Raw genomic sequence first — 18,150 nt, forward strand, 5'->3', positions numbered from 1 at the left:
TCATGGCACCGGGGAGGGGGGTGAGGTTTGAGGTGGGGGGGTTCAGGGAGGGAGGTGACGGTAGAAAATCCGGTCCCATCCCAGAGTCTCACCCAACGCTGTACACCAATGGGGAATGTTGGCATTGTCCCCTCCCCCAAACCCACCCCCCACCAGGGGCAGGGACTGGAGTCTGACCCGCTGAGTGCTTGACCCCAGCTGCTGCTTTCATTCCCCAGTGAAAGGGAAATGTTCCTGGGGGAGGGACAGGAGGGGGTGATGGGGAGAGGAACGGAGGGGGTGGGAGGAAGGGGGCAGGACCCCTCGAGTCACTGAGTGATAAGGTAGGGGCCTCCGTTTGACTGGAATCACCAGGCTGCACATTTGAAGTTACCGTTCGCTGGGGTCGATGTGCTGGTTCCTGCTGGGATCGATGTGCTGGTTGCTGCTGGGGTCGATGTGCTGGTTGCTGCTGAGATTGATGTACTGGTTGCTGCTGGGATCGATGTGCTGGTTGCTGCTGGGATCGATGTGCTGGTTGCCGCTGAGGTTGATGTGCTGGTTGCTGCTGGGGTGGATGTGCTGGTTGCTGCTGGGGTTGATGTGCTGGTTCCTGCTGAGGTTGATGTGCTGGTTCCTGCTGAGGTTGATGTGCTTGTTGCTGCTGAGGTTGATGTGCTGGTTGCTGCTGGGGTCGATGTGCTGGTTGCTGCTGGAGTTGATGTACTGGTTGCTGCTGGGATCGATGTGCTGGTTGCTGCTGGGATCGATGTGCTGGTTGCCGCTGGGGTGGATGTGCTGGTTGCCGCTGGGGTGGATGTGCTGGTTGCCGCTGGGGTGGATGTGCTGGTTGCTGCTGGGGTGGATGTGCTGGTTGCTGCTGAGGTTGATGTGCTGGTTGCTGCTGGGGTCGATGTGCTGGTTGCTGCTGGAGTTGATGTACTGGTTGCTGCTGGGATCGATGTGCTGGTTGCTGCTGGGATCGATGTACTGGTTGCTGCTGGGGTTGATGTGCTGGTTCCTGCTGGGGTTGATGTGCTGGTTGCTGCTGGGATCGATGTACTGGTTGCTGCTGGGATCGATGTACTGGTTGCTGCTGGGATCGATGTGCTGGTTGCTGCTGGGATCGATGTGCTGGTTGCTGCTGGGATCGATGTGCTGGTTGCTGCTGAGGTCGATGTGCTGGTTGCTGCTGGGATCGATGTGCTGGTTGCTGCTGGGATCGATGTGCTGGTTGCTGCTGGGATCGATGTGCTGGTTGCTGCTGAGGTTGATGTGCTGGTTGCTGCTGGGGTCGATGTGCTGGTTGCTGCTGGGGTCGATGTGCTGGTTCCTGCTGGGGTCGATGTGCTGGTTGCTGCTGAGGTTGATGTGCTGGTTGCTGCTGGGGTCGATGTGCTGGTTGCTGCTGGGGTCGATGTGCTGGTTGCTGCTGGGGTCGATGTGCTGGTTGCTGCTGGGGTCGATGTGCTGGTTGCTGCTGGGGTTGACGTTCTTGAACCTAAAAGCAGTTCAGACAGACACACTGAGTGGAGAGAATGCTGGGAAATAATTGATGTTAAGTCCTCATGTATCGAGGAGCCAAGACATTGATGGGCTAGATTGTGCAGGAAATTGCCGATGGGTTTGTAATAACTGTCTAATTCCGATCCTGAGGTCTCTCGAGTTGGTGCTGAGGATTCAGGAATCGATAAACCTGTCAGTTTAACACCTTAGAGCCATAGCACCACAGAAATATACAGCACAGAAACAAACCCTTCAGTCCAACTTTTAAATGCTGTAGTTGTACCAACCTCCACCACTTCCTCTGGTAGCTCATTCCATACACGTACCACCCTCTGGGTGAAAAAGTTTCCCCTTGGGTCTCTTTTTTTATATTCCCCCTCTCACCCTAAACCTATGCCCTCTAGTTCTGGGCTACCCCACCCCAGGGAAAAAGCCTGTGTCTATTTATTCTATCCATGCCCCTTATAATTTTGTAAACCTCTATAAGGTCACCCCTCAGCCTCCGACGCTCCAGGGAAAACAGCCCCAGCCTGTTCAGCCTCTCCCTGTAGCTCTAACCCTCCAACCCTGGCAACATCCTTGTAAATCTTTTCTGAACCCTTTCAAGTTTTGCAACATCTTTCTGAAAGGAAGGAGACCAGAATTTATCTCAATTAAACTCCATCTGCCATTCCTCAGCCCATTGGCCCATCTGATCAAGATCCTGTTGTAATCTGAGGTAACCTTCGATGTCCAGTACACAACCAATTTTGGTGTCATCTACAAACTTACTAACTGTACCTCTGACGTTCAGAGAAATCAGTAAAACCCTGAATGCATCGAGAGATTTAGAATAAATACACTCCGATAGGAGAGGGCTGACAATGAGGTCAGGTCAGTGTGATGTGGCCAATTTAATTATTAATCCGTGCCCTCATTTATAAAGCGAGGAGATCCCTGACAGAGATGGCCAATGGCTTGCTCACTGATCTCAGTTCATTCCAAAACACCAATTGGAAATCTTCATCACCAGATGTTCTCCGTGAATAGGAGAAGGATTGGACCTGGGCAGGGCCCGGAAGATGATGCTTTCTGAGAGGTTTGGGAGGAAGGGTGAGGGATTTGGGGATAAGGGGGTGGGGGGGTTGGTGTTGAGATTTCCACTGCACCTGCCCCTACACTCCAGGCTGTGAATGATCTCTCCCCAGGTCACACTGGGTTAGTGGGAGCTACAAGTTGTGGAGACTGCTCTCGTCAGGCAGAGTCAGAGACTGAAGGATTGAGGGAATGGGCTATTCTGGGATGAGTGAGATTCAATAAGTGAGGGGGAGGGGAGACGGTGGGGGGATTGGAGAGATCAATCCCTTCGGATGGAGAAAGGGGAACCAGTTTCCAGGCAGTCCCCCGGGGATTATGAACGGACTCCATTTGCAAGTTGGCCTGGAATCTCAAGTCGGAATCTCATCCCCAGCAAAATAAAGCAGCCGTTTGTAAATACAGGAACCATGAGAGCGTTGGATGGTTATAATGACAGCCCAGGATGGGATCACCTTTGTAAGGAGGAGTGTCTGTAAGGGGGATGGCTGTCAATCAGGGAGCCCCACCCCTCTGCTGTATTTTCGAAATGGGATGGAGTTAGAAACTGTGGGGGTGAGGAACATCATGACCAGTCCACCATGTGGGCACTTTGGAACTTAATTCATCGGCAGCTTCATTCTGATGCAGAAGTTGAATTTTTCATTGACAAATCAACATTGAGGGATCTGACCATCTGCAATGCTGTCCAGCAGAATGGGTCTCACTCCCTAAGGAGAGAAATTCCTCACGGATTCCTTCCTGGGATTATTCCCCACTATTGTGACTCCTATTCCCGGAGTCACCACAACGGTTAAAGATGTAATAGGAGAACCTAAAGTTCCCAAATGAACCAGCCGTTTAGCCTGAGGTGGGTGGGAAGCACAGACCAGGTTTCTGAGCAAGGAATATTCCTGACCTCAGGAAGGAATTGCTCGGGACAGAAGGTCTCGGTTCTGGGGAACTGCTCACCAACCAAAGACCAATCAGCTCCTGCTCTGGGTGTGTCTGCTGGGACTGAGCTGGTTTCAACCTGGACTGGCCACACACCCCCTCCCCCACAACACACACACACACACACGCACACACACACAGGCACAGACAGATACACACAAAGCCCCGATCTCCTCCCATTGGCTTGAAGCAGCAGCTGTGTAAACATCACTCACAGTGAGGAGCAGGGAACTTACTTTACCAAAATGCTGCGAGCCCTTCACACCCTCCTCAGCAGTAACCATCACACTGACCCCCTTCCCCACCCAACCCCAAAAGGTCAGGTGAATTGAGGAAGGTTGCGTATCTGAACAAAACATCCTGAAGGAGTGTGGGGATCGGGTCACATGACAGTCTCTCCTGCATCCAGTGAGGAACAGGGAAGGAATGTCCCTCTGTGGGAGTTGAACTCATCACCACAGGCAGGTGGGGTGGCTAGCTCAATGCATTTAAGGGGAACAGGGACTGAGGGGGAATGGATCAGAGTGATCGGTCGATGGGGCTGAAAGTGAGGGGATCCGACTGAAGCAGCACGATCCGAGGGGATCTGGTACAGGATCTAGACGCCATTATTGCCTGGGGACAGTGGGGATCTGAAGATCTGAAGGGGGGACGGTCACTGGGTCTCTCCCACCGAGCCTGTGTCCCCTTTACCTGGATCCACTGTGGTGGTGATCCCTGTGTCTCCATTACACAAAGAGCCTTCACAGCAGGACAGGTCGCTTAGCAACAAACCCAACGCTCGCAAATGTTTCCCCGCTTCCGAAAGATTCACCGAAGCACATCCTTTAAAAACGAGATCTCGGCCAATATTTGACACTGTGGGACAGAACAGAGAACAGATCACATCGTAACAGAGTGGATCCCTGACAGGAAACTGGATCACTGTCCTGATTGGAGGGTCAGTGAGAACGGGAGGCTGTGATTGGAGGATCAGTGATAGAGGGACAGCATGATTGGAGAGTTAGTGAGAGCAGGAGGCTGTGATTGGAGGATCAGTGACCTGGGCTATGATTGGACAGTCAGTGAGCTCGACTGTGATGGGAAACTCATCGATAGAGGAGGCTGTGATTGGAGGGTCAGGGAGCGAGAGGAAGCCTGTGATTGGAGGATCACTGAGTTGGGCTGTGATTGGAGAGTCAAGGACAGAAGGATGATATGATTGGAGACTCAGCGATAGAAGGAGGCTGTGATTAGAGGGTCAGTGTTTGAGGGAGCCTGTGATTGGACGATTTGTGATGGAGAGCGGTTTTGATTGGAGGATCAGTTTGCTGGTCTGTGATTGGAGGGTCAGTGATAGTGGGAGGCTGTGATTGGAGGCTCAGTCAGAGCAGGAGGCTGTGATTGGAGGGTCAGTGAGAGTGTGAGGCTTTGATTGGATGCGCAGTGAGAGAGGGAGGCTTTGATTGGAGGATCGGTGTACTGGGCTGTGATTGGAGGGTCAGTGAGAGAGGGAGGCTGTGATTGGAGGGTCAGTGAGAGCAGGAGACTGTGATTGGAGGGTCACTGACGGCAGGAGGCTGTGATTGGAGGATCAGTGAGAGAGGGAAGCTGTGATTTCAGAAGCCGAAATGGCACAAAGTGAAGAATCGGTTCCTTTTCTGGTAAAAGTGAAAATCCTGTTTGGATTTCTTTCGGTGAGTGAAAACAGGTCCTAATGTAGGTCTTTCTGAAAAGGGAGGTGGGGGAAAGTGAACTTTCCAAAAGCAGGGGATACCTGTAGGACGTTACATTCTGAGCAATGTCTGGGTGTGGGCTGTGAGGCTGAGAGCCAGATCAGGGGCCCGAAAACGCCCTCCCCCAGACCCCTACCCTCCTGGGGGGTGCTCAGGGAGTGAGAGCTGGTTTGGGGAAGGGGCCCAGACTCAGGCGCATTCCCTGTCAGCGGCTCCCTGTCAGGGGATGGTCTTGAGCCAAGTGCTGAGGCTCACAGAGAGTGTAGGCCCAGACCCAGGTGAGATTGGGGCTGAAGGATGTTCCCATTCAGCACCAGCCAGTGACCCACCTCTCCCTCTGCATACAGACTGTGGACTGGCAACTGGGTCAAGCAGGGAACCTAGTTTGTACTGCACCCTGGTGGACAAGAATGGGCTGAATGGCCTCATCTTGTGCTGTGCTATCCCATCATTCCATTCTCCTGAACAATGGCTCCCTTCAATCTCCCAAAGCTGGGAGTGAGTTGGACGTTGACCCTGAAGCTCAGTGACCGAGGTTGGGGAGAGAGCAGTGGAGGATGGAGTGTATCTACGTACACAATATCTGTTGGCCTGTTCCATTCACACAGCGATTCTCCAGACCCACACACTCCACCTTCTGTAGATTGGCCAGGCAGGAGGCCATGGATGGGCTGTAGCATCCGAAACATTGCAGTCCGTTCAGGGTGGTGTTGACAGGCTCTGAAATCACAAAGGGAAGAAGAGAAGATGCCTTCTTTTTGATTCAAGGGCAAAACCATCCTCCCCTCACATCGTCACATCCCCTCTCCCCAACACAACTCCCCAAACCAGACATTCATCACCTCCCCACCCACCCCCCGGGGTTTTCATGTGGGTCTGCATCGTGACAGATCTCACTGTGATCCTCACCTGCTACTGTCTGGTTATTACATCGGCCTGAGCCACAGAGAAGGCTGCTCCGGGAGATATGCACCCTTCCAGTGCTTAACGAAAAATCTTCGACAGGACCCTCACAGCTTTGTTGAATGTGTGTGTGAGTCTCAGTCTCATTGTCTATGGTAAACAGGCTGGAGTTAGAACTTCACCACATCATTTGTTTAGCTTCACCCCGTCTGCAACAATTTCTGTCGATGTCCCACAGAAAGTAACCTATCCGGATGCATCACAGCTTGGTATGGAGCACAAGGAATTACAGAGAGATGTGAACACAGCCCAGTCCATCATACAAACCAGCCTTCCCCCCCGTTATATCCATCTACACTTCCCACTACCTCGGGAACGGAACTAACATCATTAAAGAGCCTTCCCAGCCCAGAAATACTCTCTCCCACCCTCTTCCATCGGGCAGAAGATACAAAGGTTTGAAAACACGTACAAACAGATTCAAGACCAGCTTCTTCCCCGCTGTTATCAGACTAATGACCCGACCGTTCATATGTTCGAGTTGATCTTTCTCTGCACCTTCCCTGTGGCTGGAACACTATATTCTACATTCTGTTCCATTACCCTGATGTACTTCTGTAAGGTGTGATTTGTCTGGATATCATACAGAACAATACTTTTCACTGTATCTCGGTGCATGTGACAATAACAAACCCAGGATCAACATGGAGATATTTTCTGAACCTCAGCGTTCTGGAGGATATCACCCTACACCTCTTCAGGGGCTGGGATAATTGTCAACTCGGGCACTCCTGCCTCAGAGGTAGGGACACTCCACCCTGTCCCATAGCAGGGCCCCTGCTCCATGTGGGTTTGCACCGAGAGGAACTGAAAGCAAGAGCCGGCACCTAGTCTCCAGCCGACACTCAGCAAAGGGGGAAAGAAACTTCCCTTCACTCCATCTGGGCCCTTTCCCTCCAATCTGGGAAGAGTCAGCTCTCAACAGAAAGGCAGGATTACCGATGATGATGGTGTGGGATGACACAGTCTGGCAGTTGGTGATGCCAATCAGGCAAGTGGTCTCTGTCAGTGAGCAGTAACCCGAGGAGGCTGAACACGTGAAACATTGAAGAGATCGTCCTGGAAAGGGAGAGATTGCAGAGAATTCAGTGAGACTCGGAGTTCCAGTTTGAGGGGAATTTTCACTCGGGGACCATTACTGTACTGTGCTTTCAGATTACACCCCCTCATTCTGATCATAACCTCAAACATTTCACTCACACTGCGAGGGATATTAAAGGGTGTGGGGATTGAGAGGGAGAGTGGGATTAGACTGGGTGGGATATTAAAGGGTGTGGGGATTGAGGGGGAGAGTGGGATTAGACTGGGTGGGATATTAAAGGGTGTGGGGAGTGAAGGGGAGAGTGGGATTAGACTGGGTGGGATATTAAAGTTTGTGGGAAGTGAGGGGGAGAGTGGGATTAGACTGGGTGGGATATTAAAGGGTGTGGGGAGTGAGGGGGAGAGTGGGCTTAGACTGGGTGGGATACTAAAGGGTGTGGGGAGTGAGGGGGAGAGCAGGATCTTAAAGGACATTGATGAGACCCCGTCTGGAATACTGTGTCCCGTTCTGGTCTCCCTGTTATCGGTAGGATATTATTAAACTGGAGTTGGTCCTGATGAGATTTCCCAGGATGTTCCTGGGAATGGTGGGTTTGAGTTATAAGGAGAGACTGGATGGGCTGGGAGTTTATTCACTGGAGCGTAGGAGGTTGAGGGGTCACCTTATCGAGGTTTATAAAGTCAGGAGGGCTCCAGGTCAGGTGAAAGGCAGGTGGTTGTTCCCCTCGTGTGGGGGATTTCCAGACTCCGAGGGATCTTTTTTAGGTGAGAGGAGAAAGATGTAAACAGACATGGGGGAGTAAGGTTTATCTACAGAGAGGGGTTTGTGTCTGACATGTCCTTCCAGAGGAAGGGGTGGCTGTGGACACAGTTACTCTGTTTAACAGACATTTGGACAAGTCGGTGAATAAGAAATGTTTGGAGGGATATGGGCCAAGGGCAGGCAGGTGGGATGAGCTAGATTTGGGAATATGTTGGGATTGGATGGGTTGGGTCTGTTCCTGTGCTGTCTGACTGTAACTCAGCACCTTGAGGGGCAATCCCAGAGAGTGGGACATCAATGATAGCGTCAGGAACCCCCAACCCGATCAGTGACACAAACAGATCATTCCTTACCTGCTGTGATCCCAGCACAGAGCAGGACAATGCTGAAGAACCCCTTCATGTTTTCCCCTGCAGAGCCGGTGTGTCTGGGATGATGGGGAGCTGCTGTCTGTGTTCACAAACTGCTCTCTCTCTGTCCCGGAATCAGGAAACACCATTAGAGATGTTGAAACGAGCCCTCTGCCAGCAGCCACACAGTACAGGCTTCACCCCACCCCGTTCCCCTCCCACAGTCTGTGCCGTGTCGGCTCAGGGACAGACAGTGTACCTCATGCTTTAGAAACTCCGTGACCATTCCTGCCTGACCACAAGGGAAAGGATCGACAGCTCATGGACTCCCTGTGACCCTGCTGCTGCGTTCCCAGGAACAGGGTGGGAACGTGCCTTACAAATACCTCAGGGGCTGGGGGTGATCACCGCGTACAGGGCATGGGGCTGACCCACTCTCACAGCACCAGGGACATGGTTCACCACAGAAGGAGGCCATTCGGTCTTCCCTGCCTGTACCAGCCCGTTACACCCAGTGCCATTACCTCGTGCCAACCTCCTGCTTTCTCCCCACAGCCTTGCACGTTGTTTTATGTTCAATCCCCCCTCACCATCCAATGACCCTCTTCCATCGTACCCACCTCCCTGTCGCACAAACCCTCCAGTCCCGGTAACATCCCTTAAATGTTTACTGAACCCTTCCAAGTTTAACAACATCCTTCCTCCAGCAGGGAGACCAGAATTACACACAATATTTTAAAAGTGGCCTAACCAATGTCCTGTACAGCCACAACCTGACCTCCCAACTCCTGTACTCAATGCACTGCCCAATAAAGGACAGCATACCAAACGCCTTCTTCACTATTCTTTCTACCTGTGACTCCACTTTCAAGGAGCTATGAAGCTGCCCTCCAAGGTGCCCTTGCTCAGGAGCACTCCCAGGGTCCTCCCATTAAACTCCATCCACCGCTCCTCAACCCTTGAGACTGCAGCTGGCTTCCTCCTCAGCAGGAACGGCTCTGTTCCTTGTTACCTTTGGCCTTACCTGGCAGTTGGAACACACAGTTTTCCTGCGATGAACTCCTTCAATTCCCCAGCAGGGCAACCCTTGTCTTCTGGAGTGAGAAAGCATCCACTTTCTCAAGCAGGTGTCCAAGCAGTTTGGAGAATGTGATCTCAACTCCCTCCAGTCCAAGAGCTGAATAATTGCTTTCAGTCTCTGCTCAACAGCACGTTTTTGTTCTTTAACTTTGTTTGTTAATAAAAGTTAATTAACTGGAGGTTATGGCACAGACCACACCCTTGTTTCTCACTTTATATCTATGACCTTGTATCATTAATTTTTATTGTCATGATTCCACAGAATCATACAGCAGGTAAACAGATCCTTTGTTCCAACACATCCATCCTGCCCAGATATCCGAAACTGACCACGTCCCACCTGCCAGCACCTGCCCCATGTCCCTGTTCATATACCCATCCTGATGCCTTTTCAATGCTGTCATTGTACCAGCCTCCACCCACTTCCTCTGGCAGCTCGTTCCATACACGCACCACCCTCTGTGTGAAAATGTTGTCCCTCAGGTTTCGGGTTCGGTTTAGGGTAAACATTAGGGTTAGGCTTCAGTTCAGGTTTCGGGTTGGGGTTTGGAATAGGGTTAGGTTTTGGGTGAGGGAGAGGGAATGGATTACAGTTAGGGTTAGGGTAAGGAATAGGGTTAGTGTTGGGGTTAGGCTCAGCATTAGGGATAAGGTTAGTTTTAGGTTTGGGTTAGGGTTACAGTTAGGCTTAGGGATGGGTTTAGGGTTAGAATTAGCGTTAGATATGGGGTCAGGGTCAGAGTTAATGTTAGGGTTACAGTTAGGGTTCGAGTTAGTGTTCAGGTTTGAGTTACGGTTAGGGCTAAGATTTGAGTTTGAATTAGAGTTCAGCGTTAGGGATAGGGTTAGGCTCAAGGTTAGGGTTCAGCGTTAGGATTACAGTTCTGTTAGGGTTAGGGTTCAGGTTCGAGTTACGGTTAGGGCTAAGATTAGAGTTTGAGTTCGGATTAGAGTTCAGCGTTAGGGTTAGGCTCAGGGTTAGGGTTAGAGTTCTGCTTAGGGATTGGGTTAGGGTTCAGTGTTAGGGTTAGAGTTCTGTTTTGGCTTAGTGTTTGTGTTAGGGTTAGGGTTCTGTTTAGGGATAGGGTTTGGGTTAGGATTTGGGATAGTGTTAGTGTTCGAGTTACTGTTTGAATTTGGGGTTAGATTTCGGATTATGGTTTGTGTTAACGTTAGGGTTTGGGTTCGGGATAGAGTTATTGTTAGGATGAGGGATAGGTTTCAGGTTTAAGTTAGGATTAGAGTTTGGGTTAAGGTTATGGTTTGGGTTTGGCCAATTGTTAGGGTTAGGGTTAAGGTTCAGGTTTAGGTTACAGTTTGGGTTAATGTCAGCGTTTGTGTTAGGGTTAGAGTTCGGTGTTCGAGTTAGGGTTAGGGGTGTGGTTTGAGTTAGTCTTAGGGTTTGTGTTTGGGCTAGGGTTAGGAGTGTGGTTTGGGTTAATCTTAGGGTTTTGGTTTGGGCTAGAGTTAAGATTAGAGTGAGGCTTCAGGTTAGAAATAGGAAATGAGTTAGGGTTAGTGTTTGGGTTAGGTTTGGGATAGCGTTCGGGTTCGGGTTAGGGTTAGTGTTCGTGTTCATGTTAGGGTTAGGGTTGGGGATAGGGATAGGGTTATGGTTAGGGTTAGGGATAGGGTTAGGGATAGGGTTAGGGTTCGGGTTCGGGTCAGTTGCAAACCGAGACAGAGTTTTCCATTTCGATGAGAGTGTTTCTGTTCAATAGAGCACAGCTCTTGTGTGGAGACCATTCCCCCATCTTTCTGTGTCTGTCCAATGGCCAGCCCCCATTCCTGCACCATCAACCAATCTCCCTGTCTGACACTGCCACGTCTCTCACACCATGAAGTACATGAGCTGGATTAGGTCAAAAAGGGGGACTTTTTCACACAAAGTGTGGTGCGTGTGTGGAATGAGCTGCCAGAGGGAGTGGTGGAGGCTGGTACAATTACAGCATTAAAAAGGCATCTGGATGGGTATATGAATGGGAAGGGTTTGGAGGGATATGGGCTGGGTGCTGGCAAACAGGACTAGATTAGGTTCTGATATCTGGCCAGCATGGATGAGTTGGGCCGAAGGGCCTGCTTCCATGCTGTACATCTCTCTGACTCGATGTGGAACCCCAGCACCTTCTCCTGCTGTAGTACGACTTCCCTCCTCTTACCCTCCAGGACCTGAAGCCTCCGTGAGTAACGAAGGCCTGGGGGGGGGGGAGGTGTGAAGGGGACCTGTTCTGAACAAAATAAACACAACCACACAACGCCAACCGCCCTCTCCCCAAAACAGTCAAGTCACATTTCTGTCCCAGGTAAAACACCCTCGAGCCTTTCCTGAGGCTGAGAGACGGAACAAATGAATTCATCCGAATCCAGCCAACCCAACCCACAAATGTAATCTCAGTCTCCCACTCACAAACATTAGACTTTGACTCCTCTGGCAGAGATATTCACAGCTCAGGGAAGAAATAAAACCCAATTGTTTAATGGCCTGGTGCTGAGAAAGGGTGAGCTCAAAGCCACATTCTGTCATCCCATCGACCTCCCACTGGTCACTGCCTTCCATGGACGTCTCTGAGGGTCAGGGGGCAGTAAGAAAATTCCAGGTTTCCGTCTGGAACAATTGTATCTGGAACAAAATGTCTCGAATAATGATCAATCCACACCAATTATGTGTGGATCAGTGGTTAGCACTGCTGTCTCCCAGCACCAGGGACCCGGGTTCGATTCCACCCTCAGGGTGACTGTCTGGGTGGAGTTTGCACATTCTCCCCGGGTCTGGGTGGGTTTCCTCCGGGTGCTCCGGTTTCCTCCCACAGCTGTACAGTTTAGGGCGGATTGGCCATGGGAAATGTAGGGTTACAGGGGTAGGAGAGGGTGGGGTGGGTCTGGGCAGAGGGTCGGTGTGGACTTGATGGACCGAATGGCCTGCTCCCACACTGTATGGGTTCTCTGAATGTGTTGTGGATCCAGCCCAGGGACCAGGCGATGATGGGGAAGGTTTATCAGATAGCGTTGGGCTGAAGGGCCTGTTTCCACACTGTTGGGATTCTGTGATGCTAAAGGAACCCGTTCGGAAATAATGATCATAACGTAGTAGAATTTAGCATTCAGTTTGGGAGGAGAGAGGAGTTGGGGGAGTTGTGGTATTATTGTTGGAATGTAACACAGATCATTACCCGGGGACCCGGGTTCAAATCCCATCACGGCCGATGGTGGAATTTGAATTCAATAAAAATCAGGAATAAGAGTCTAACGATGACCATGCATCGATCGTCAGGGAAACCCATCCGGTTCAGTAATGTCCTGTCAGGACGGAAACTGCCCTCATTATCTGGTCTGGGCCTAGATGTGACTCCAGACGCACAGAGATGCAGTTAACTCTCAAATGCCCCCTGGGCAATTAGGGATGGGGCAATAAATGGGCAGCGACCCCTGACCCGGTGATTGAGGAATGGAATAAGAATGGGTGGGAAGGAATGAAGACAGGGCTGTCTGGGATCAGCTGGAAAGGGAGGTGATACAGGAACAATGGGAGAAGGCTCCGAACACAGCTCACAACAAAGAGATATCGCAGTGAAGAATATTACCCCTCAAGTCCCTTTTAAATCTTTCCCCCGTCACGTTAAAAATATGCCCTCTTGGTTTTGAAAAGCCCACACCCTGAGAAATAAAGACCTTGCCTGTTCCCTTTCTCTCTGCCCGTCCAAACCTCCAGAAGGTCACCCCCGCAGCCTCCTGTTCTCCAGGGAAAAAGGGGTGTATGTATGGAATGAGCTGCCAGAGGAAGTGGGGGAGGCTGCTACAATGACAACATTAAAAAAAAACCATCTGGATGGTTTTCTGGATAAGAAGGGTTCAGGGGGCTATGGGCCAAGTGCTGGCAAATGGGACGAGATTAGGTTGGGTTACCTGGTCGGCAGGGACGGATTGGACCAAAGGGTGCTGTCCATCTTGATGACTCTATGGCTAAAAATTGAGAAACGGGTGGAGATACTGGACACTGGGAAGGCTATGGGCCCTGACGACACTCCGGCAAGAGGCAACGTAACCACCTCTCCTTGGACAATCAACCGTCCCGGTGCAGCCAAATCCCAGACCGAGACATGTCCCGGTCACATCATTGAGAGGGATGTTTGTGGGAAAGGTCATGTGGTTCCTGTTTACATTGGGGAGGGCTCTGGGGATGGCTGTGTCTATCAGGGTCACAGGGAATGGTTACACTGACATCTCCTGGCCAGGAAGATGGAGAATTGGACAATTCACTGAAATGGATTTGAATCTGTTACAAAAGGGACTTCACAGCTGTTAAAGAAACGTCCCAAATCTGAGGCTCTGTCCGAGGGTCAGTACTGAGGGAGTGCCTCACTGTCGGAGGGTCAGTGCTGAGGGAGTGCCGCAGTGTTGGAGGGTCAGTGCTGAGGGAGTGCCGCAGTGTTGGAGGGTCAGTGCTGAGGGAGTGCCACACTGTCGGAGGGTCAGTGCTGAGGGAGTGCCACACTGTTGGAGGTTCAGTGCTGAGGGAGTGCCACACTGTCGGAGGGTCAGTGCTGAGGGAGTGCCACACTGTCGGAAGGTCAGTACTGAGGGAGTGCCTCACTGTTGGAGGGTCAGTGCTGAGGGAGTGCCACACTGTCGGAGGGTCAGTGCTGAGGGAGTGCCACGCTGTCGGAGGGTCAGTGCTGAGGGAGTGCCGCACTGTCGGAGGGTCAGTGCTGAGGGAAAGCCACACTGTCAGAAGGTCAGTGCTGAGGGAGTACCGCACTGTCGGAGGGTTAGTGCTGAGGGAGTGCCGCACTAACAGAGGGTCAGTCTTCCAAATGCAGAATCTGATGTACAATAGTCTTTGAACTGTATTAACTTTGTGACAGTTCCCACAGAATGATTGGGTCCTGTCTGATTTGGGCCCCATTCCTATTGGTGAGCTCCGGTCACTGTAACTCTCCTCAGGGATAGCGTCTTGGCCCATGTGTTCACTCTCGGTTTGATCCTGGGCCAATGTTCGAGGGTTAGGCCTCGATGGATGTTGCTGAATCAGAACAGTGTCTTCTCTCCCAGATCAGGTATAACTCGGGTCATACCTCCCAGCTTCGTTCCCCATCTCTCCCCATGTGATCACAATCACTCTTCCTGGTCACTTTGATTTTCCCCCAGGAAGGAAATTCAATCATTGATCCCAATCTTTGACAATCTCCTCCATGTTTGTCCCCATATTCCCATTGCAATTCCTGAGACTGGGAGCCCCCTGGACAGCTCTGGGGGGGTCTGATCTCCGGCATTCCGAACTTTCCCTGGGTCTCTGGGATCCCTGTGCACTGACAGAACCACCATTGGTGACCATTTGATGTTTATTCCTGGCCGAGAGTTCAGTGTGGAACTTGTTCAATGTTTATTTCCGAAAGACTCGGGAGCGGGACAGTTCCTCCACAAGATCGCGATCCCTGATTCCCCTCTGACAGAACACACCATCCTGGGCTGTTCCGGCCCATCCTCCAGCTGAAGGTGGGGCCTGTCAATTGCTCCTTCTGGGACCTTATTGAAGGAAAAGGCCCCTTTTCCCCAGGAGGGGTGTGTGTGTGTGTGTGTCTCTAACCCCCCCAGAGGTGATTGGACAGCAGTGTGTGGGGGGTGATGTAGACAGTCCCGTGACCAACCTCACTGCCGGATGCAGACTGCCAGATCCTGCCCCCCACCCTCCCTCATCCCCGCCCGGGTCAGGTCTGTCAGAGACTGGGGTGAATCCCCTCGATCAAACACATGCTGGACAATCTCAGAGAGCCTTGTCCACCTCAGGGACAGAATGGCCCACATTTAGGAGCAGGGAGGCTCCGTCCCTGCCTCCTCAGCCTGGACCAGCAGAAGGCTTTTGACAAGGTCTGGCAGATCCACACCAGGGACGTGCTCCCCAAAATCAGCTTCGGGCCGGGAACCGGGCAATTGGATCCGACTGCTCTAGCCCAGCATCGTTCGCTCAGTCTCAGTCAGGAAGTTTCCCGATCAGCTCCGGAGTCAGGCAGCACTGCCCACTCTCTCCGGCCTCGTTTGGGTTTGGTACGGAACCATTTGCTGGTCCATTGGGAAGGATGGGAGCCTCAGGGAGTGGAACTATTCCGGACAGCGGGAGCCACCAGGCCAAAGCCTTCCTGCACATGGATGGTTTTTCTGGGTTCTGCTGGGAAGTGGTGTCACCACACAGACTCATGGGTATCTGCATCGGGGTCAAACTGACCTTGGGAGGTCAGGCAGGTCAAGGCCGAAGCGAAGCCATGACCAGGAGCGTATTGCCAAAGTGAGGCAGGAACTGAGCTTTGAGAGCACTGCTCCCTCTCCGCTGTGGGGAAAGAGTTAGGGAGCGGGTGTGAGGCACTGTCTCTCTCTCTGTTGGACATGGTGCGGGTCTGACCCATCCCAGGAACTGTGCTGTGTCAGTCACTGGAAATCTCTTCTTCTTTACCTGGAGGTCAGAGGTGGGCCCTGTCTGCTGGTCCACTCTGTCCAAAGTTCTGGATAAGGCAAGGAGAAGACCACCCAGGATGTTGCCCTCGTCCTGACGGCCATCTTTGTCTGCAAATGCCTCAAGCTGTACCTGGGTCCTTGGTACAGAAACACCAAGTGTCGCTGCGTACTGAGGTTTGACCTGCCCCCCCAGGGTTGTGAAGGATGGAACTGGACACGTCGTGGTGGGACGCTCTAAGAGGTTGGACTGTTCCTCATCACCTGTCCCTCCTGGAGAAATTTGCAAAGAGAACCCCCTTTCCCCACCAGCCCATCACCACCTGATCAGCAGACAGCGTCCTCGAGACCCTGCGGGGAAGGGCGAGGGTGGGTCATGTCGGGTGGTTCACTGAGCAGACGGTCAGAGTCATTTAGCAGAATGTCCCATCAGCAGAACGTTCTCACCACCACGTCACTTGGCTGTTGGTGAGAAGGGTCCTACCTGTGAGATCCTTAATGCACATCCAGTCGGTCTGTCCCATTGCACACTGCCCTTGTAATGGCTGTAGGGGCTGGGGGGCGTGGGGGCCATGGGTACAGACTGCCCCACACCTCCTGCCGGACTGTGCCTTTGGGAAGGGAATCTGGAGGAAGATGCAGTGGTTTGTGTCGATGTTCGTCCCGAGCAGCTCCGTGAGGTGGGACTCTGTGCTCTGTGCGGGATTCAAACCGAGACCAACAGGGCCTGGTCCCTGCTCCTGGGGGGCCACCAACTCACTGGAAGGTGCTCTTTAGTCGGCTTCAAACCTGTTGGTCTTCCAGAACCAAGCAGCTGGCCCTGACTGAGTGGTGTGGACGGTCACATCCCAAGGTCCATGACGATGTGCTGCAGGACCCAGGAAAGCCCAGGGGCAGCTGCCACTAAAGCAAAGTGAGGATTGACAGGGCCTGAGCCACTTCCCCCTCAGTTACATCAGGGCCCCTTACCTCATGGAATCTCCCCCATGGTTCAAAAGATGTCAATATTGTCTTATTCAAGTCAGAGATGGCTTTGAGAGAGACAAACCCCAAAGCTTGCTTGTTCCTGGGAGGTGATGCCGTACAGAATCGAGCTGGGTTTGGGACGGGGAACAGACACAGGGTTTTTATTGGATAAAGAATATTGTTGAAATAAAAATGCCAGCAAAATCCTTCAGCTGGACTCAGTAAATATCACCCACCGTCACAGTCACAGGATAATCCCCCTCCACACACACACCCTCACACACACACCCAACACACACACCACACACACACACACACCCAACACACACACCACACACACACACACACACGGATATGTCTGTCCCTGGTCACTGATTGGTGGAGTTGGTTATTAACGCATTAAACGCAGTGAACATTGGCCTGACAAAGCTAACCTGGCTGGTTTCAGTGTCCTTTCCAAACACCTGAAAACCACATTGCAGAGAGTGCGGCCGTCAGACTGATAGGGAGGGAAATCTAATTCCATCATCTCGTTTATATCCACACGAAATCTCACACGGAAATGTTGGGAATGCTCAAGCTTGAGAGTAGACCCGGAAAATGCTGGCAGCACGGAGATTCCCAGGCAGGAGCTGTGCAGGGAGAAGCTGAGGTCATGTTCCTCATCAAATGTGATCCATGTTCAAAGTGAAATCTCATCTCCAATTCTCCCCCCACTGGTTTGTACAACTTGCTTCTCTCGGCCCAGCGTCTTCAGTTCTTTCCTCGTCCTTCCATGAATTACTTCCCTCCGTCCAATCTCAGTGGGAGGGAAAGCTGCATTGTCTGGGGCAAAAGGATTCATCTCCAATGAAATCAATAGCCTGGTCACAATGACGGGGCACAGTCACTGGGAATACTCGAAGACCTGTCGCTCGGGCTCTCAATGAGCTGAAACCTGTTGCTGTTGGAGAATCTCAACAGAATCGAGTTGTATCAAGGCTTTTTACAACAAACAATCCTCCAGCAACAATTTTCCTGTGCTCATTCTGTTCCAGAGCGGAAATAGTGAAGCAGTCTCAAGGAAAGGAGGCAGACAGAAAGCTAGCACACAGCGTGCAGGAAGGCGAACAGAATATTGGCACCTTACTTCCAGAAGGTTGGAGTATAAGAACAGGGAAATCATCCTGTAACTATAAAAGGTGCTGCCGAGATCCCGTCTGGAGCACTGTGGGCAGTTTCGGTCCCCTTATTTCAGGAAAGTTAGGATTTCTTTGGAGGTAATTCAGAGATTGTTTTTCTTGGCTAATTCCTGATATGGAGAGAAATGTCATAAACAGGAGCTGGGAAGGTGATG

Source organism: Hemiscyllium ocellatum, chromosome 38 (genome assembly GCF_020745735.1).
Source record: "Hemiscyllium ocellatum isolate sHemOce1 chromosome 38, sHemOce1.pat.X.cur, whole genome shotgun sequence".
Classification (NCBI taxonomy): Eukaryota; Metazoa; Chordata; class Chondrichthyes; order Orectolobiformes; family Hemiscylliidae; genus Hemiscyllium; species Hemiscyllium ocellatum.